Source organism: Mytilus californianus, unplaced genomic scaffold (assembly GCF_021869535.1).
Source record: "Mytilus californianus isolate M0D057914Y unplaced genomic scaffold, xbMytCali1.0.p SCAF_8, whole genome shotgun sequence".
Taxonomy (NCBI): Eukaryota; Metazoa; Mollusca; class Bivalvia; order Mytilida; family Mytilidae; genus Mytilus; species Mytilus californianus.
Window position 1 is genome coordinate 53,514,232 of NW_026262734.1, and position 23,186 is coordinate 53,537,417.

The 23,186-nt window shown below is 32.7% G+C and overlaps 1 long non-coding RNA gene and 2 pseudogenes across 1 annotated transcript; all 3 read left to right on the plus strand.

The window, feature by feature from the left end:
• LOC127712797 (uncharacterized) overlaps positions 1–9,551 on the plus strand; it is a 30,716-nt pseudogene extending 21,165 nt beyond the window's left edge.
• LOC127710622 (uncharacterized) lies at positions 3,492–5,903 on the plus strand. The gene is made up of 3 exons (XR_007986244.1): positions 3,492–3,611; positions 5,491–5,585; positions 5,791–5,903. It is a non-coding gene; the product is annotated as an uncharacterized LOC127710622 (long non-coding RNA).
• Positions 9,552–14,397: 4,846 nt separating the features above from the next.
• On the plus strand, positions 14,398–21,022 carry LOC127712798 (metalloproteinase inhibitor 3-like; annotated as a pseudogene).
• Positions 21,023–23,186: the final 2,164 nt, after the last annotated feature.

Genomic DNA, 23,186 nt, shown 5'->3' on the forward strand with positions numbered 1-23,186 from the left:
TGATCCATTATCCAAGATGGCCGCCAGAGAGGGACTTAGTTTAACATAGGATCCTATGGGAAATACATACAAATGTCTTCTTTTAGAGAACAACTGAATGGAATGAAATAAAACATGGCATGTATGTTCCTTATGAGATACTGACCAAGTGTTGCAACTTTGTAGGCGATCCATCATTCAAGATGGCCACCAGCGGGGGACTTAGTTTAACATAGGACCTATGGACAATACATACAAATGTCTTCTTTGAGAGAACCACTGAATGGAATAAAACTAAACATGACAAGAATGTTCCTTATGAGGTGCTGACCAAGTGTTGTTACTTTGAAGTCGATCCGTCTTCTAAGATGGCTGCCAGCAGGGGACTTCGTTTAACAATGGACCCTATGGACAATACATACAAATGTCTTCTTTTAGAGAACCACTAAATGGAATGAAACCAAACATGGCATGAATGTTCCTTATGTGGTGTTAACCAAGTATTGTTACTTTGAAGCCGATCCATTATCCAAGATGGCCGCCTGAGAGGGACTAAGTTTAACATAGGACCCTATGGGAAATACATACAAATTTCTTCTTTTAGAGAACCACTGAATGGAATGAAATAAAACATGGCATGTATGTTCCTTATGAGGTGCTGACAAAGTGTTGTAACTTTGTAGGCGATCCATCATTCAAGATGGCCGCCAGAGAGGGACTTAGTTTAACATAGGACCCTATGGGAAATACATGCAAATGTCTTCTTTTAGAAAACCACTAAATGGAATGAAATAAAACATGGCATGAATGTTCCCTACGAGGTGCTGACCAAGTGTTGTAACTTTGTAGGTAATCAATCATCCAAGATGGCCGCCAGCGGGGTACTTAGCTTAACATAGGACCCTACGGACAATACATACAAATGTCTTTTTGTAGGGAACCACTGAATGGAATGAAACCAATATTGCATGAATGTTCCTTATGAGGTGCTGAACACGTGGTGGTACTTTGAAGCTGATCCATTATCCAAGATGGCCGCCAGAGAGGGACTTAGTTTAACATAGGACCCTATGGGAAATACATACAAATGTCTTCTTTTAGAGAACAACTGAATGGAATTAAATAAAACATGGCATGTATGTTCCTTATGAGATACTGACCAAGTGTTGCAACTTTGTAGGCGATCCATAATCCAAGATGGCTGCCAGTGGGTGACTTCTTTTAACATAGGACCATATGGACACTACATACCAATGTCTTATTTTAGAGAACCACCACATGGAATGAAACCAAACATGGCATGAATGTTCCTTATGAGGTGCTGGCCAAGTGTTGTTACTTTGTAGCCAAGCAATCATCCAAAATGGTCACCAGAGGGGAACTTAATTCAACAAAGGACCCTATGTGAAATACATACAAAAGTCTTCTTTTGAAGAACCACTTAATGGAATGAAACCAAACATGGCATGAATGTTCCTTATGAGATGCTGACCAAGTGTTGTTACTTTATAGCAATCCATCAACCAAGATGGCTGCAAGCGGGAGACTTAGTTAAATAAAAGAATCCTATAGGAAATATATCCAACTGTCTTCTTTTTGAAAATGGCTTAATGGATTGAAACCAAACATGGTATGAATATTTCTTTAGATGTGCTGACCAAGTGTTGTTACTTTGTAGCTGATTTGTCATCCAAGATGGCTGCCAGCAGGGGGAGTAAGTTTAACATAGGACCCTATGGGAAATACATACAAATGTTTTCTTCTAGAGAACCACTGAATAGAATGAAACCAAACATGGCATGAATGTTCCTAATGAGGTGCTGACTAAGTGTTTGTTTTTTTTTGTAGCCGAACCATTAACCAAGATGGCCGCCAGCAGGGGACTTAGTTTAACATAGGACCCTATGGGAAATACATACCCCTAAGATTTTTTATGAAATTACGGGGCCAATATTAAACCAAATTTGGCCTCAATCATTATTAGGGTATCTGTTATAATTTTTATTTATTTTTACATGATTTCCAAAACCAAAGTAGAATCAGGTGAGCGACACAGGCTCTTGAGAGCCTCTAGTTATTTTATATCCAGGTATTTTAACCCTCTACCTATGCATGTGCCTTGGAGAAGTCAGAAGCTTAGACATCGATTCTATTTAAAATAAAACTGTAACATAAAAACTTCATAGACTTTGTGAATTCATGATCCTAACAAAAATGTTTAATCCAACAGTGTCATTTGGTCTCTTATGAAAAGTTGTCTCATTGACAATCATACCGCATCTTCTTTTCATAAAGTGCGAAGGAAGGCAAAACCAGTTGATAAGATCTGCATTCTTTAATATTGTCAAAAAATTTATGTTCAAAAGTATTCGTATTAGTTAAATGGCACTCAATCTGAATTGATCAAAGCTGATTAACAATGTAATCAAAATCTACAATGAACAATGCGCGCATTGGTTTTACACCTTATGTTGTGGATGCTTAATTATATCTCTACGACGATCATAGTGTTTGTCTAGCAGAAAAGCTTTTAACAATCGTATTGTAATATCTCACTTAAGAACTTAGAATACCTCATTTACCACTACATCGATTTTTTTGTTTTAGACCAGGCATGCAAAATGTTGACACGAATACACATATACACCCAGCGGGCACATGACGTTGTTTCAACGTTGAAAAATCGTTGAATTTTGGTTGAGTTCGTCATCAACGTTGAATCAACGTTGATTCAACGTAGTTATTTTCAACGTCGAATATTCAACCACAATTCAATATTGATTCAACGTCTTAATTTCATCGTTGAAATTTTAACAGAAAGTTGATGTTGATTCAACGTCCTTTTTTCAACGTTGAAATTTCAACAGAAAGTTGATGTTGATTCAACGTCTTATTTTTCATCGTTGAAATTTTAACAGAAAGTTGATGTTGATTCAACTTCACTTTTTCAACGTTGAACCAATATATATATGAAATATATGATATGCATTGATCAACTATTCAAATCTGTTTTACTAATGAACTAAGTTTGGAAATTGAAGCAGACAGTGGGATCAACCCCCCAATCCCTTCTTTTTTGGACGATAAATGTATTTGTCAGTGGCGGATCCAGAAATTTTCATAAGTGGGGGCCCACTGACTGCCTAAGACATGTAAGAGGGGCCCGCTCCGGTCAAGCTTCAGAGATTCCTTATATAATCAACTAATTTTTTCCCAGAAAAGGTCAAACCACCAGAACCGTACCCTCCCCCTCCCCTTTCCCCTTTTTGATCCGCCAATGAACCTTGCATGTTTTCTGATAATCATTTCTACAAAATAAAATATATTTCTTCCATATAAAGGGTTATAAAAATATCCAAACCATTGTAATAATTTAAGATAAAACAAATTTACGGAGATATATATATATTTATTTGAAATAATAATTTAAACTTTTCCCGCTCTTTAAACTTTGCTACTCGGATAATTACGGAAATGCTTCCGAAAGTTCGCGCATGTCGAGTAGGGCCTTATTCAAAGAAACAACATTTGTTTACCGCTCGAGAGAAACTGAAACAAGAAAAAACTATTCTACAACGTTAACAGCAATAGCAGATGGTAGCATGAGACAAGAACACAGAAGTGAACAATCTGTACGTTATGTTATTGTTACAAATTTTTAAATACATACGCACTTGTGTTTCTATCAACAGATCGTACATGAATATAAATCCATGCAGTGCCCACATCATGGCACATGAACACGTGGTTTACACATAAAAAAGTATTTACTAATTGAATTTGAGCACATACCTATAGGCTATTTATAATTGACATGTGCAGATAAAACAGTTGAAGGCCGGAAATTCGCTTCCAGTGTCGTATCCAGTATTTTTTATAAAAAAGGGGGGAGGCTGCTCCACATGTATATAAACCAAATGTTTCCCATGAAAGAGGGGCCCTGACATTCTGGATGTACCTATTTTATAAATAGTCGTGTCCATGAACCAATCCCAGCAAAACTTACTAATGCCATTGTCTATAGATTTTATTTCTTGTCTGTATCGAGTTTCTATAATGATTTTCCATGTATCGCTGTGTATACTTTATATGCAATTTTATATGCATTTAAATGTTTGTCTTCAATTACAGGTTTATTCTGTTATTGCTCTGTTTATGCATGATTTGGTGATTCACATATATAGCATGTTTCGCTTATATATATTTACTTTAAATTATATATATTATCTGTAACTGTTAAAACCTGATTTGACCTTTTCTCGGTAGATTGTTCTGTGGTTAATTATAAACTTTTACACATCTATTTGTTTGAAAGGATTTTCCCAACGTAAATGATCTGTTGGTAATCAACTGGTCGTCTATGAATTTCTTTAATTTGATGATATTACACATGGTGTTTCGGATATCATTTAGGTCAAGTTCGACCAAGGCCGTTCATCCTCGTCAGGGGCCCTGGCCTAATTTATTTTTATTTACTATAACATTTGATTATAATTACTTTTTAATTGCTATCAATATGTTTCTATCGTGTAACGTATCAAATGTAGTTACATTTTGGGGGCACTACACATGGTAAATCTGTAATACACTTATAGTTTAATGCCCATTCTTTATCTAATTACTTTATAATTTTGTCGAGGTCAGGTACTCCTTAACATTCTTGTGTTTACGATAAGCAATGATAGGCTGTCTGGGAAATAAATGTTTAGCGGTCTCGTCATCTTCAATCAAATGCCAGTGTTTTCTTATTCGTCGTCCCAACTGCTTAAATAAAGGATTAAATTTCGTTGCTATGACTAGTGGATGACTTTTCTGTTTGTTTTTTGTTTTATAACATAATGTGTTTTGCCTACTTTTTCGTAGTGCTTTATTGACTAGTGGATTGATTTAATTTTCCTTGTGTCCCCTAAGTATAAGCTTGTGTTTAAATACTTTGATTTGAGTGTCGAGATCATCTTTGTTATTACACGATCGAATGAACCGTGTAACTTCGCCAATTACAAATCCCTTAAATACAAAGGCGGGATGAGCTGATGATTTATCTAAATATTGGAAGTTATCCGTAGGTTTGCGATATAATTTGATATCAAATATTTGTTCCGTTTGATATGTCATTTCTTTTCCACATATGTCTTTCCTGTAAATTTCTCCTTTCTTTTGTACTTTACCAAAATTAAAAGGGATATGTAAATAGTATCATATCAAAAGTAATGTATCGTATTTAATCACAACTATGGATTTGGAAACACAACATTTTCAACAATTATACTTGTATCATCCTGATTATACCCTTTTTTTATTTTCTTAAAAAAAAATAAGTTAAGGAAACTATATGATTTTGAAACGGGTTACAAAAAATGTTCAGGGAAAGACTACAAGCCAAGAAAAGAGTTAACACTACAAATGCAAGAAAAGAACATGTAGAAATTGAAATTAACGAGCAAATTTTAACAGCAAAAACATCCAAGATGTCTGGTATTTTTTATTTAGATGCATATATAATTTTTTCAGGGTCCTCCATAATTCTTTGATGGCCAAAATAAACATCAGCGGGAAAAATGGCAAAATTTCATTTGGTGCCTCAAAGTTGTTCACAATAATTCTTGGTAAGTTGCATTATTTTAAATTCTATATTAGCAAGTAACTTGCAAAATTCACTTGAAAATAAATTTGAAGCTCTGTTCATCCTATCCAACTCCAAGACTACATTAATTTTTAATTATCCTCAGTAGCTGTATGAACTTTCTATGTGAAATGAATAATTTTTGGCTATTTGTGTTTTAATTGTTACTTTGTTTTTTTTACAAACAGATTGTGTCTCAGAGTCCTTTCCTGAGTCGGTTGAAGCAACAGAAACTATGATGAAGAGTGAAATGTCCAGGTTCCTAAAATATGCCCCTGAAAGGCACGGAGGTGGAGGGAGGGGAAAAAAAGAAAGAGGCAGGAAGAGGACATTTCAAATTCCATTCCGGATGCTCAAAATAAATAAATGCTCTTTTCATCTTGTTTTTAATGACTCATATTGACTAAATAATTGTATGGCAGGTTAGGTCAAACCAAAGATTTTAAAAATTGGTATTTGCCGCTTTTCCGCCAAACATATAGCATTTAGGAGTGGTTAGCCTTGAGTCAGAATAATGTATCTGGGTAAGGTGACATGTGTGAACTGTTAGTGAGCTAGTACATTTAAAATCCTGCTCGGCATGTCTGCTCTCATGTTTGTCCTGAATATGCATTTGACTTTCATCCTAATCAAATATTTTAATAAATGTCTTTCAATCTTCTTTTTCTCTAAAAAGTGTGTGGAGCATTTAACAAAAATGTGTTTTATTTACATATGAAAGAGCTGACCAACTTGCACCAAAAGCGTTACAGTGTACTGGTTGTTAGTCTACCAAATTGCTTCGAGCTTTTTGAATAATTAAAATTTAACTGTTGAGAGTGGAGAAATATTAATTACTTGAGTTAAAGTGTCCTAATCTGTTTCTCAAATGATTTTTATGCCCCACTTACGATAGTAGAGGAGCATTATGTTTTCTGGTCTGTGCGTCTGTCCGTTCGTTCTTTTGTCCGTCTGTCTGTCCCGCTTCAGGTTATAGTTTTTGGTCAAGGTAGTTTTTGATGAAGTTATGGTCCAATCAACTTGAAACTTAGTACACATATTCCCTATGATATGATCTTTCTAATTTTAATACCAAATAAGAATTTATACCCCAATTTCATTGTGGCTTTTTGTCATGTCGTTACACTAGGCAAATTCAGAAGAAACCAAAAAATTTTGAGGTAATAATTAAATTTCAACCAGTCATTTGCAGAGAATAGATATTTCACTAAATATTTTTCTCACACTGACCAATAAATGTGAAAATAGCACAAATATTAGAGAAACTAATTATCAACATTCTCAACGTTGTATCAACTATGAATTTTCAACGTTGAATCAACGTTGATATCTAAACGTTGATGCAACGTTGTATTTTCAACGTTGAAATGACCTTTCATTTTCAACCTATAATTCAACGTTGATTCAACGTTTCAGCATGACGTTGTTTCAACGTTGAAGCAACGTTGATGTGCCCGCTGGGCAGTGATGCATTTAGTGAACTTATTTTTCAAATACATTTCACTTATATAAATTGCATATCTACAAATTCTTGTATGTGATTGGTCCGTTATAATGTTGTTTTTCTAGACTACAATTCGAAAGTCAAAAATCAATATAAAATGCAAAGATCAGAGGTATTTTAGATTTGGCAAACAATCGGGGAAAACTCGTCGAAAAACAAATGGTGTTGATAAAACCAGTGTATCTTCGAAGGGTAATTGTCCGTTTCGCGTTCTTGTGTTAGTGCTCGCCTCGAGTGCAGGTGGACGTGAGTTCGGGTCAAATAAAGACTTGCAATTTGCTGCTTCTCTTATATGCACACGGCATTAGGGAGTAAGAGCAAAGACTGGTAGACTCGGAGTCCAAATAATGTGCCCGGGTAATGTGATGTGTCTCCCTGCAGAAAAAAGTAAAATCACAAAAATACCAAACGCCGAGGAAAATTGAAAACGACAAGTCCCTAATCAAATGGCAAAATCAAAAGCTCAAACACATCAAACGAATGGATAACAACTTGGTACAGGCGTTTTCTTATGTAAAAAATGGTGGATTAAACTTGGTTTTATAGCTAGCTTAACATCTCACTTGTACGACAGTCGTATACAATTCAATTTTATTGACAACGATTTGTGAACAAAACGAACAGACATAATAGGTAAAACTGTCAAAAATTGGGGTACAGCTATCAACATAGTGTTAATATCTTAAGGTGGTACCTTACACTACAGGGAGATAACTCTGTAAAAATCAGCTTAACGTTTTAATCACGTTGTACTGTTAAGGAAATATTAAGCTTCTCAATGATCAAAATTAGTGTTTGACAAACTGCTATGTAACCAATAAATTTTTCTGATAAAGTGGTTGGTTCAAATTTTTTGAAATTTATATTTTTGTCAAAGGGTCAAAGTAAACATTTGTCAAAACTTTATGAAAATTAAACGAGCCAAATTGATATTAGTCAAGTTGTTTAATACTACATAAATCAATATAATAACACAGAAATATGTAACAAAGAAACACAAAAAGGCATATAGACAAAGCACATTAGCTAAAATGAAAGAAAAGAATACAAGAATTTACCATTATACATAAACACAACGACAGGATGTATAAGTACAGAGCCACGTCATATGTAAGAAAGAAACTCACAAAGGCATATACACAAAGCACATTAGCAAAAATGAAAAACAAGAATACAAAAATTTACCATAGCACAATAACACAATGACGGGTTCTGTATAAGTACGTCATAACCAAAGAAACAGACTAAAAATTAAAGTATACTCATAGACAAATAAAAGAATACTATAATAAGTTACTAAGATCATGAAGATGATTAACAACGTCAGTACCCAGAATCTTTACTTCAAGACCATCGTGTATTTTTTGTGAAGTTGATACGGTATATTTATCAACAATGTCTTGGTACCTTCCGATGAACTCTTTTAGAAAAATAACAAGACGTTCTTTGACATAACCCTGGCTCATCAACTTTCTACTCAGACACTGTTGACGTTTTACAAAGTCTGAGTAGAATCTGCAAGCTCTAAAATAAAGAATAAGTTGGGAAATATATATCCCATATGCAAGAGAAGTTGGCAAACCTCCACCAAGGTGGGGGAAATTGATGATTTCAATTAAAATCGTCTCGTTTGTAATAGACTCTGGAACTGAGATGACCGTGTTTGTCAAATTCGAGGTATAAGTCTAAAAATGAGGCGGAGACCGTGTTTGTCAAATTCGAGGTATAAGTCTAAAAATGAGGCGGAGACCGTGTTTGTCAAATTCGAGGTATAAGTCTAAAAATGAGGCGGAGGAAGCCGTGTCTGTTGTTTCTTTAATTTCTAGTTCTGGGGGATATATTAATGAAACCTAATCAGAAAATTTTGGATTGTTAATGGAAAGAACATCAATATATCTGAATGTGAAATTAAATGACCTGGCTTCTTTGATCTTTTTTTAACGAGTGTTTGAAGGAACACCGAATCATATGAAAATAAAAAAAAGTCGGCAAGGAGAGGCGCACAGTTCATTTCCATAGGAATGCCGACAATTTTTTTGAAACAGTTTACCTCCAACTTCAATAAAAATATTGTCAATAATATTAATGAATATGACCTTAGGCACTAGCACGTTAGAAATCCGGCTCAGGGTGCGGATCTAGTACACATCAGGGTAACTATTCATATTACATTAACATGTTCTCGTCCTGATTATGCATATTCATTTGCACTGGACGTTAAGCAGCCATCTATCATTATCATCGAAAGGTAATTATATGGACATATTTCTGAGATCTAGAGGTAATATTTATATATTCAATTCTCATTTCCAGAAAATAGGTCCAGATTCAACAGGTTGTAAATATGAGCCTGTACAAAATGATAAGCTTACCATTTGCCTGGCCAAGAATGCTCTGTGCAAACGAGAAAGAAGGTGTCGTTGGGTTAATAATGAACAATGTTAGCGTGGCAATGAAATCAACCAACCTGTACGTTAATGATTGATCAATATATGAACCTATTAATCAGACTTTCTGGTGTTTTTGTAAATGAGTATTTTATCATTAAAGGTATTGTTGTTTAAATGTTTTTAAATGTCAAACTAAGATTGTAATTTTCTAAAGTAAAACAATATAAAAAATACCGAACTCCAAGGAAAATTGAAAACGGAAAGTCCCTTATCAAATGACAAAATCAAAAACTGAAACACATCACACGATTTGAAAACAACTGTCATATTCCTTACTTGGTACCGGCGTTTTTTTATGTAAAAAAAGTGGATTTAACATGTTTGTTTAGCTGGAAAGTAGATCTTCAATATCAGGGTACCTAAAGTAACAATATTTCACAATTTAGACACGTGTCAAATGTGATTTAGAATCTAATAGCCTTCCGACGCAATAACGGTATTACAACATTTTATTAAAACTGTTTTGGTGACATTGTAAAAAGAAAAGACTCACGAATTATTGCCGCGAATTAATGTGTGATACTGTATACAGACTGGAAACATACGGTTGCATACAATATTATGTAAATATGTATATGTTTGGTTTTATCGTCAAATATTCGTTGATATTAATTTGACACAGTTGTTGTATTTTTTTAATATATTATAAAGCAGTCATTATCGATAAGTTAAATAATCCTTTATACAATATTATAGAAATAAGGAGATCTGGTATGAGTGTAAAAGGGGCATTAGCTGTCAAACTCATGTTCACCGATTTGACTCAAATTCTCATATTAAATTTATAACAATGCAAAACATTTATCCAAATTATAAAAAGTCTAAAATAAACAATTTACAGGGCATGGGCTCGATAAGATGTAGCTTCGTTTCGTGTGTATTTTAGTCTAGACGCCAGCTAATTTACTATCGAGATGACCCCGAAAACAACCGACGGTCACATAACACGATATAAACATAAACATAAATATAAATAGATATATGTACCTCGTGCAAACGGATTTTTCTATGTCTGTTTGATTTCAATTTTAAAGGTTTAAAAAATTAGTTAATTTTCGATTTTACATGTATAATGATGTTTTTTGAGGATCGAATCAGTCAATCAAATGATTTACTTTTGTTTCACATTTAATGTTGACATTCTTATCTTTTAAAAGCCTAACACGCATCCATCATGCATAATCTGTCTCTAGCTAGCTAAGGGGTTAATTTGAAGTTCACATGAATATGACATTGGTACCTTTTGGTAGTCAGAACCTCTTATATAAGTGGTTGCGTTATTTGTTCTCTCTCATATTTATAATTCTTCAACTAATTGATCATAAATCGGGTCAATTGCAAGTGAATGATTCATCATCGATGTTTCCTAGCTTTTTTGACAAAATTGAACCATACTGGCTGCTAATAGCGAATTATTATTTCACTATTATTAGCTAGTAAATATTCACTGGCCTGGATGTAAGCAACTATGGGTCACTGTACATTCTTCTCCAAAGAGCATAACACAAACCGTAAAGTCAAAATCAGATATAAAACATATAAAAAAATATTAAAATGAGAAAAACAATTGGCCCGATTTATGATCAATATGAAGAATTATAAATATGACAGAGAACAAATAACGCAAACCACTTATATAAGAGTTTCTGACTACGAAAATGTACCAACGGATTGCTGTGGGAGAAGACAGGTTTAGTTCGTCACTAGTCTTTATAACAAACAAAAAACACCACTTGCACTTACCGAAAGAAGTATTATTTTATGTTCGAAATAGTAAGTAGATTCCAGTATTTCTAGTACGTTTATGTCAGAGGCGTATGTATCCATCCTATTCAGAAACGTCATTAGTGGTTACCACTAACCATATTACATTCTAACTAAATTATGACTTTACACTTGGATTTATTTGTGTTTTTTCCGGTGTCAGGATTACAATGTTATTGGAGTATACCCCATATTACGAGTTATTCTACCTACAATTAATCTTTGTAGAAATGTAAACTGTTATGCTAGAATTGAACAAATTTGCCTTTGGGCGGAATAAAATTTAATTGAAAACATCGTATCGATTTTCTACTATCCAAATGTAACGAAATTTTAAATACTATTTATTTAGTGATGAGCAAAATGTTTGTATCGAAAACTTTATATGATTATGCAGTTGTAGGGTATGAAACCAATCATTTTAGAAAACGTAGACAACACTCTTCTGATTTGTTCTAGACTTTTGATTAAATCAGCTATTCTCTTTAGTATAGTCCTTGCTCATTCGTGTTGAATAGCTCTATGTATCCTAATGATAAACAGATTGTATTTAGGAAACATATTACCAGTATACAGTTGTGCATTCATACAACATTTTATTTTGACAGATTTATAGGCGAACGTTAACTGCAAAGAAGAAACCCAGTTCCAAAGTTATATTCAGTTTTCTTTTTGGTATTAAATGATAAAAGGATTGATATACTTATTATATATCATTTTCATTTAGCCTTTACAAATTATGTATAAGTTAAATCAACAACTGACAGTATCAACATATTATTAGTAAGTACAATGTGTATAGACAATGATACACTGTATCTCTTCTGCTTCCATCGTCTTCTTTATGTATTTTTCTCCAGGGTTGCCGGACAAACATCTGTTTTTTTTTCTCTCAAAAGGATGCAAATAAAATCATATGCGCAATACATGAATCCAAATTAAAATGCAGTACACAAAGCCTCTGTTTTATCAGGTTTAAATGTATAAGTACACGAAAGGACATTCTTTTTGCACGACATTTCACAGAGTTTCGCGTCCTAAATCAACACACTATTACCTTTTTGTTCCTTTACAACTTCACAAACAATCCTTCAGTTGTTATTTCCAAGTTAATTGTGAAAACATAAAAAAACAAATCTTCTCGAAGCAAATATTTTTCATTTAAAAAAAAAAATTGGGGTAACTAATTAAATTTAAATAGAATTATATGCCTATGTATAGTTACTTCTTTCAGAAGAATCACCAAGGACGATACCAAGTTTCAATGAAATATGATTCAAGAGATAAAATAATGAATTGTAAAACATTGTAAAAGGTCATAATTTTCCTTGATTAAAATGCAAATTATAATTATTTTAACATTTAATTCGCATAATTTTTATCGTTTGATGTTGGTGAAGGCAGAAATAATCCTTCGTCCGTTTATTAGATTGCCTTACGAAATAAATCGTCGTGGACGGATATCTTAACTTTAAAAACAAATAATGTGAATTTTGTACTGTTTTTTTGTCATGATATGTTGTCTTATTAGCGGTATTTTAACATTAAAGATTAAGATATAAATAAAGGCAGCAGTAGTATACCGCTGTTCAAATGTCATTATTCGAGTAAGAGAAAACCAATACAGGTTACAAACTAAAACCGAGGGAAACACATCAACTTTAACATGTATAAGAGGAGAACAACGGAACAACAGAAACAATGAACTGCAACATCAATAAATGCTAACATACATAGAAACGAGCTATAAGTTAACAACTGCCATATTTCTGACTTGATCCAGGACAGTTTGAGAAATAATGGTGGATTGAACCGATTTTCATGGCTTCTCCAACTTATATGGCAATGTTAAAAAAATTACGCTAAAATGACAAAACCAACACTTCATGACAGGAACACAGTACAAACAAACGCAAATTAATCTCAAGTTCAGTTGGATATATATATATATTTTACGTATATGAGTGCCACTGAAAAGGGGTAGTGTATGACATGACATCCTCAATATGTCTGAAATATGTAACGTGTGAAAGTAAATGATGGAACTCTTCAAATTGATATGATTTTATCTCCCATGACATGATTGTGTAGTAATGTTGTTATTTTTCGACAAGTCACGACACGTATTTTTCGTTATTGTGTTAGGATATATGTCGTTTTAAGAGTTTAATTTTTTGTTTCATGGTGTGGCCCTTTACAGCTTACTTTCCAGTATGGTTTTTGCTCATATCATAGGCCCCCTACGTTGACCCATAGTTCCTTACATTCATGTCATCTTGATTCTGGTATTCAGTTAGTTGTCGTATTGCAAATCATATTACATCACCTCATTTCTCGATTAAATAGCTGCATGATATCAGGATGAGCCAGTGATTGCGTTGGAAATTGATCCTCCAATTTACAGATATCGTGATATTTTGGAAAACAAGAGAGACAAGACGATATGTAATGGAACGAACTTCCATCAATCAATGGACCAGTTACATTTAATTTAGTAAATAATAATAATCCATAACTTATCATACAGAAACATAACTAGTGAGAAAGCAATTATAAATATGTTTAAATAACATTTGAATAAGTTAGATTAACAAAAACATATCTAAATAAAACCTTAGGGTAATGGAAGATGTGGATGAGTTTTTAATTGAACATCTGCAATGTACTAGAGGTATATTTACATTTACATGTACTTTATTCACAATCCTATTAATATTGCTCTTCAGTGAACATAATTCGTCGAACACATTTTACTTGATATAATTCCACACTCAATTAAAACGTGATTATGTTACACGAGGGAAGTGAAGGGTGTTTATAAAGTTTATGCTATTTATTCGCAAGATTAAACCTGCTGTTTACCCAACAATCGAATTGCATTGTACACGCGGTCACACCGATTTTTCAAGCTTCCATTTGAAATGAAAACATGTTTATTTCATGTAATATGTGCACTTACCCATCTTTTATCCCCTGATATCAATTTTACATGACATTTGCAGTGCAAATATTTAAAGACAAGAGAATTCAAATAACCGTGAGTAGTACATTTTTAACTAAGGAAAGAAAATGTTAGGATGATTCAGAAAGTGCTACTTCTGTGTAGCGTCCTCACTTGGATGACAAATGATGTACATGGTTGTTCATGTTTTGGTTTACAGCACCCCGAATCGCAATTTTGTTCAGCTAACTATGGTAAATTTAAAAATTAATATGTGCATGAAAGGCCTAATTTTAGGTTTTTATAAAAACCAAATTAGTCTGAAATCTTATGTTTTTAATTCCGATTGAAGTTAAATTTAAATGTATGGTTAGCAATGGCCAAGCCAATTAACTGCTTGTTTGGAAAAAATGTTGACGTTTCAATCAAAATGTGTCATCCTCATAAATGGCCTTCAGCATTCCTGACTTGTTTTGATCTAATATTTTGTAAACACACTTGGCTTTTACTACATATGGAATTTATTACACCCCATATGGAATTTACTGACCAAATTTATCTTATGGTCAGCACTCGCATTGTGTAGATAAAAATATACACAAATCATTGATCTATTCTTTTGAAAATATCAGTATGACGTCATATAGCCTGTTCCGTCATCAAACTTTAGCATCAGACATGTTAAAACTGTTTGTACGCTTTAAGAAGTGAACAAATGACAAACAGTAACCAATGACCAAACGAATAGCCGATAGAAATGTGGTTATATCATATCATGATGCTGGATAAGCCAATCAAGTTACGGCATTTTTCGTATTTCACTTCGTGAACTTTTATACGAGAAATATCTCTTCATGTAAGAAAACGGTAACATGCCACAACAGTAATAGAACATACTAATATTACAAAGTAGAATATTATTAAAATTTAGTAACTGAAATGTCTGATGAAATCGGGCACTCGTGTTTATTCCAACAAAATGTTTTTGCTAAATATGAATCCCTGCCGCATTATCTTGACGCATTGCCTCTTTGTGAAAAAGCCAGCATCAAACTATGTTGTGGAGGTGCTCAATTTTTATTAAAAACCAATATTGTCAATCGAATTAATATATGTTTTTGTTTTTGTCGTGTATCCTATACATGGTATATAATGGTCATGTTTAGTGAACGTTTATAATCTAGTGTTATATTTTACAATGCCATAAAGCGCGAGGTTTGGCTAGCCACAAAACCAGGTTCAACCCACCATGTATTCTTAAAATGTTCTGTACCAAGTCAGGATGATGACAGTTGTTATCTTATAGTTCGTTTCTGTGTGTGTTTCATTGTCGTTTGTTTTTTTTTTTTTTTTTATTTCTGTTGTTTAGTTGTTTTTCTACTTATAGTTGATGTGTTTCCCTCGGTTTTAGTTTGTATCCCGGATTTGTTTTCTCTCAATAGGTTTATGACTTTCGAACAGCGGTATACTACTGTTGTCTTTATTCATCAGATATTATTCTACACAGGTTTCGGAATATTTACTAGAGACTATCCGAACTAATTTCGGCTAAACTACGCTATACTTTCAAAAAACAAGATATTCGTTTAAAAATACCCATATAAAATTATGATATTTGACAGACTAGTGGTTTTTGAACATTTCAGAAATCATATTTGAACAAAAAATATAACTTGTTACGAGTTCAAAATGCAAGGGATCAACCGGCTTAAACATTTGTTTTTATCGGTTGACTAGACTTCCTATTTGTTTTAAACTTTTGTACAAATTTGTGTCCTGCATGTTTTACAGACTTATAATTTTTATTATGTTTTGTGCAAAGCTGTTTAATATCAGTTCTTACCCGGTCAAGTTGGCTTTTTGAAAATCCTCCTCGAAAATCCAATTATTTCCTCCCAAATATTACTATACTGTCATAATAACACCGTCTGGTCAACAATACTGCATATTTTCCAGTATTCTACGGCAAAGTTACAAATGAGACGTTAATACCAGGCCCACCAGATGATACTGCAAACAACTTTGCGATTTGGAAGTATACATTTAGCATTATTTATAAAATGAAGGTAAGGATAAATACAATTGGAATGTTAATTGTGTGAATTTAAACATTGAATTATATAAAATTTTCAAATGCAAATGGTTCAAATAAAACATACATTATTGGAACCACTGCTTACATATACTTTGCAAGAAACATGTATTCTTAAACACCGAATGGAGAAGAACTAGCAATAAACGTCGTTTATATCCAGCTAACTCCACAATGTAATACATGTAATTAGTGTCATTCCCGTGGTAACCTGCCTCTCAACACCGTTTTGTTAGTCTAATAATAGTTGGTAAAAAGAGATAACCTTGTAGAAAAAGTGTCAGGTATAACCCAATAATATATTTTAAAGAATTATTCTTATAGGTTTTTAAAATTTGAATACAATTTAAAAAAAAGAATGTACAGTTCTTTTGTTTATTTTTATCATTCATACACATTTAATGGTAACTTTTACATTTTAACCCAAATTTTTATCACAGTGTCTGCTTCACTAGATTACAACATCAAAATATGACAAACAATGCAAACTAAATATTTGTAATGATCATGTTGATCGAAAATGCGACTTTCATGCTTTACATTTTCTATACAGGGAGTGACAGAATCTGTTGGTCAAAATGTTGCTATAGAGACAAGAGGAAATGGTGCGCTCTGTGGAGTACGTTTTACCGTCGGAGAGTCTTATATTCTAATGGGTAGATAAATTGTAGAATGTAAAAATCATTGAGGAATGATATCAAATAATTTCAATTGATGTTAAAAATGTGAAACATAAATATGTTAACTAAATTATGTGAGCCAGCTCTTCAAATACATTATAAAACGGTACATGTATCTTTCGAAGTATTGCAAATTAAAGCGTTTTCGCTTATTTCCAATGGGGTCTTTTAATGTATTTCGTTTGTTAATAACGAACAAAATGGCACAACTTCATAAGTATTAGACTTTATGCTGTAATAAAGAATATTAATCAATTCACACTGCAACTATTTCTAAGATATATTATTAACGTGGCGTTAAACATTGTTTCACTCCTATATTATCTAACATAAAAGGATAACTCATACGATAAATACAACAATCTATATATTGTACATCTAGTGAAGAGTAAGGAGATACACATGATTAAACCAGCGGTAAAAGCTAAAAAAGGCAAACAAAATAATAAAAAAAAAAGACGAACAACTGTCAATAATTTAACACAACAGATACAACTAAGAATGTGAATCTTAAATAAATGTTGGCCCCAATGGTACAATGTAAAGAAGGAATATAATGGCAAATAAGCAAAATGACAAATAGCTTTCAGAACTCATTAACTAAGAATTTAGCGACATTTACATAAACAAATGGATATAAAACCTCATATCCTGGACATGAAAACGCATTACTTTATTTTGTTAATTCAAGTTAATTGAATATCTAATTAATAAACAAAATACTTGAAATGACATTTTGTTGAGAGTAAGGAGATAACACGACCTATCAAGATGTAAATGCAATAACAAATGAATAAGATAATAGTTAATTGCAAAACAAAATAGATGAGTAACTATCACATTATCAAAACTCTTAAAACCCTGACATGGATAGACCAGACCTATTACTTCATTTTGTGAATTCAGGTTAATTGAATATTTGATAAAACAAATATTTGGAATGACATCGACAGTTCTGAGAGAATTATAACAATCATACCTTTCTGAAAACGAAATTAATTTACCTTTCGTAATCGGGTATAAGAAGATAAGGTATGAGTGCCAATGAGACAACTCTCCATCCAAGTCACAATTAATATAAGTAAACCATTATAGGTTAAAGTATGGTCTTCATCACAGAGCCTTGTCTCACATCGAACAGCAAGCTATAAAGGGCCCCAAAAAATCTTTTAACAGTAAGTCTAACATCGGACTCTTACTTCTGTTGAACAGAGTGTGTCTGTGCGTGTTGCTATGTGTTTGTTTATTCCACATTTGCTAGATCTATAGAGGAAGGTTGAGGTCTCACAAAACATGTTTAACCTCGCCGCATTATTCATCATGATACAAGTCAGAAACCCCTAAACTTTGTTAATCTTATTTTTCTTCTTATTACGGTTCATTTGTATACATCAGACTATAGTGTGACGTTCATTTCGCTGAACTATCATGCATTATTGTTTAGAGGCCAGTTAGAGCACGCCTCCAGATGCGGATTTCCTTACTGCATTGACGACCCTTGTGCCGTTTTCTGCTATTTGGTCGAGTGGTTGTCTCTTATTCACACTCCCCGTGGTCATTCGCCATTTTTTTTTGTTAGATGTCGTTTCATTCTGAAATATATATGATGGTAATATACTCATGATATAATCATGTGCATTGGTGAAAACTTTATCCTAGCCACTACATGCTTCACGGTCATGTGTGACGTTCGGTTCACATTTACGGACCCGCAATCTTCTTATTTATTCATAGTGCGTATTATGAAGATCAAAGAAGATCGTCACCACTTGCATTATATTTGATTCGGTAGTGTGTCGAATAACAAGACGCATCAAACTTCACATTGGAATAAAATGTCCACTTTAGAGAAGGACGAGGGTTCTCAATGGGTGATTTTGTTGGGTTTTATTTTTTAAATCAAAGATATTATAAAAAACTACTGTTTAAAAAAATTGTTGCTGTACTATTCAACTTGGCTGCTTATATGTCATGATCAACACTCCCACGTTTTTATTTTTTTTTTTTTTTTTTGAGTATGGGGGGGGGGGGGGGGGAGACTTTAAGGTTTAAATCTCCCTTTTGTTATATTCCACCTCTCTTTAAAAAAAAAAGTCCACGACATCCCGAATTTTCAAGTGCAAACACATTATTTTGTTAATAAGTTCAATAAATATCCAATATGAAATTATCAGTTTACTTTCCAAATGTAAATCCTATTATCATGATTATTACAATGCATTTTTATTCAAGATTTAATATTCAAAATCTACGATTACAGAATGATGTTATTTACACGCTAAATTAAGATTGATTTGGTGATTCATGTTGGTCATGGCAAATGAAATCCTTCTCAAAATATGTATACATGTATTGTATTAAATATTTTATACCAGTTGCGAACTATTATTTCACAGTCCAAGATGTCTATAACAACAAATTAATTTACTTGTGTTATAGGTTTAACAATTTTCTTGATTGTTCCGTTTTGAACTTCTCAAATTCGATGTTCGCTGGTGATTTATTATAAAAATAATAAACTTAACTCTTAGGCTTATGAATTAGTACTTCAAAAGCGTGTTAATATATTTCCAACTAAAGGTTAAACTGTTCCTTTCGCAAATTATTTACACTAGTAATTGTAAGATGTTTGTGTTTAGGAAGAACAGGCTCCGATTGAAAGAAATTTATTGGATTGTGTAACTATATCAGACATCTGAGCAGTCTGTCATCTTACCAAACGTTTTACATGTTTACAAGAGGTGTTAATTCTTACAATTTAAACTGTAGAAGGAGATGCAACGTAAGTAACTTAAACGCAGGCCATTAACTTGTTAGTTCTCTTTCATAGTTGTTTGTCATTTGCTAATATTCAAGAAGTTACTATTTTTGTATGAAACTTTTAATATTGCACTGATTGGGACGAACCGGAGAGGATTGATATCTCATAAAATTAGTTTAAGCCTTCTACCTATTCATGTTTCTTGGAGAAGTTGGCAGCTCAGTAAATGACTCTATTTTGTTTTATCTGAATTATCCGTTATCTGTTGTTATTCCTAGCATGGTGTGGAAGTTTATTTTCAAATCAGATATCATTTTCTAGCTTCAGAAACTATGTTAACACTAGTATGACAAGCGTAATGTATTTACCCTTAAGAAGTTGGGGCTGCACCAACTGTCTGTGTTTGTTATACGAAGTAAAGTAACAAAAACATCGACCTCCAACGAAAATATAAACGGAAAGTCCTTTATCAAATGGCACAAATCAAAGCTTGTTTAAAATATTGTAGAGTAAAGAAGGCAGAAATGTTTCTTAACATAATCGTATTCCGATCATTTAAGAAAATTCATGTTGTAAAGTTTTCATATCACAAATCAACTCAAAATCCTTTATAATATTGTTTATTCCTTTGACTACAATTCGATAATCTGAGTTTTTGAAACTCATGTGCTGAAAAGGGTACATAGATATGGAGATAAGGTTGAGGAAAATACTACAATATTTAGATATAATCAAACAACAATATCAAATGCAAACGGCAGAAGTATTAAAGAATGAGCAAATACCGTATAGCGGGTAAATTTCGAAAGCACGAAAAATAAATTCTTCGAAAATTTATGCACACATTTGGTGCTTTCTAAAAGCTAATTCGTTTGAAAAACGATCTATGTAAATATTTTGTCGTATACTTTGTTGCTCCTAAATCGTAAAATTTCACAACTGCTAAACGATAATCGGGACAAAACTCGGGTTTCTTCGTAGGCATATACATTGTTATAAAATAGTATTCGAAAGCATACATTGTTCTGATATAAAATAGTGTCAATAATCTCGCACATATAATATGTATATAATATGTGTTTTCCATTTTCAGAAAATAGATCCAGATTCAGCCGGTTGTAAATATGAGGCTGGTAAAAATGATAAGCTCACCATTTGCCCTGCCAAGAATGCTCTGTGAAAACGGGATGGAAGACGGTATCGTTGGGTTAATAATGAAACAAACTAGTGTGGTAAAAAAATCAATCAACTTGTATGTCAATGATTAATCAATTATATATAAAACTATTAATCAGATTTTCTGAACTACTTGTAAATGAGTATTTTATCATTAAAATATTGTTGTTTAAATATTTTTAATTGTCCAGCTTATATTGTAATTCCATGAGGTAAAATAAATATAAAAAAAACATATTTCAAGGACAATTCAAAACGATAAGTCCCTTATCAAATGACAAAATCAAAATCCGGAATTTAGCAAACTATTTGAAGAAAAACTGTCATATTCCTGACCTGGGCTCTCGGTCATAAAACTTTACTCAGTACTCGGAGTACAAAAATTGTGCTCGAAATACCAAATCCATGATTTTGATTGGTTGATTTCTGAGTCTGAGTACGAAAATCGTGCTCGAAAGTTTTATGACCGCAAGGCCTTGTACCAGTATTTTTTTTTTAGAAAAAGGTGGGTTTAACATGTTTGTTCAGCCTGTGAAGTAGATCTACAAAAAGTATCACTAAATTAACAATATGTCACATTTTAGACACGTGGCAAATGTGTATCATGTTCTGATAGCCTTCCGGCACACCTTATACCACCCCTGATTGTTGTTTTGATTCTTGTTACTCAGTTTTTAATGTAGTGTTATGAATACTGTTGTTTTCTTGCCTTTCATATTTTTGAATGATTGTGTCGGTCTTTCCTCGTTGTGATTTTTCTTATGCGTCTTCAGCTTCAATTATTGAATACATGACATTCACAAAATATGTAAGTTTACTAATTAAATACTTATATAAAAGTTAATCGGCTTAAATTGTAAAATTAGACAGTAGTTCTGAATACAGCACTATATTCCCTGATAAATCTTATCATAAAACAGTCGATTTAATCAATAAGCTGTGACATTGACCTTCTGTTTGTTTCTATTTGACCAATACTTGAACTTAGACATGTTTATCATTTCGCAAAAAATATCATCCTTGTTTGATCAGCTCCTTATCATTTGGTATTGTTTTTTTTTTTTTTTTTTTCTCTTTTCTATATAGATTTAAATCTTACCGTAGCCATGAAGTCGCGTTTTTTTTTTATTTGTTCTACGCCATCTTAATCTAGTCAACAAGATATCGGGGTCCACCGATATCTTGATGAAGCTAAGAAATTATTGAAGGATCATGATTCAGATGAAGTCTTAGAGTTGCAAATAAACTACTGGGAGAGAGAATAAAAAAACTAAAAACAGATCAGCTGAAAATACGCATTACAGAGCTAAAAGCAGACGTTGATGTTAAGGACACAGAACATCATAAAAATAAATCAAGAAGTCAAAGGGTGCAATTACTCTTACAAAATTCTTATAAACCGAATAAAGAAGTCAATGAGGGATTAAAGAGGTTAGAATTTGACATTGACACATATTCAAGCATATTCAAGTCTCAGCGCGCAGATATTTCAAAAGATTTGAACATAACAAGTAAAAGAAAAAATATAAGGGTAATAAGAGCTTTTGCAAGAATTAAACAAGACAATTAAGCTAACGTTTCCGTTTCTAAAACTAGTCATCATAAAGGAAAACATTCTGTATCTCAGAATGTACGAGTTTGCATGAAGATGGAACAGTAATACTGAGTTTCAATCTCAAACAAATTCCAGTTCTGAGGATTCATCATCAGATAACGAATTGTCAGCTACATTATCTTCAATGAAAAAGAGTAAAAAGTTAAAGTCTTACAGTGAAATCTGTAGACAAAGTTATTAATCTGCAGATTTTTTTACAGTACGAGTATGCCAGACAAGATTTTGGGTTCAAACAATAAATTGTTTTAAATAAAAAAAAAACTGAAAAAGAAGCGCGTTTTTAGTTATTATAGAAAATTGCCTATTTTAGTTCAATTTATCGTCATTTGCAGTATTTCTCGTTTGTCATCTGTAATAGAATGTTATGCATCATATTTAAGACTTATTGAGTAAGGTCGGACATGATGGTCTTCTGACTCACAAATATTAAAAAATGATATGTTAAGTGATCACATTTTGCTAAAAGAAGTGAGGCAAGTTAATTTTATATAAATCTCCAAAAAGTAAACTAGTTCAGAGCAAATGTGGTTTTGTGACGAATATCAGCGTAATAAATGTAAACATAGAAATGTACCTAATACAACTGTTAGAGGCATAACCA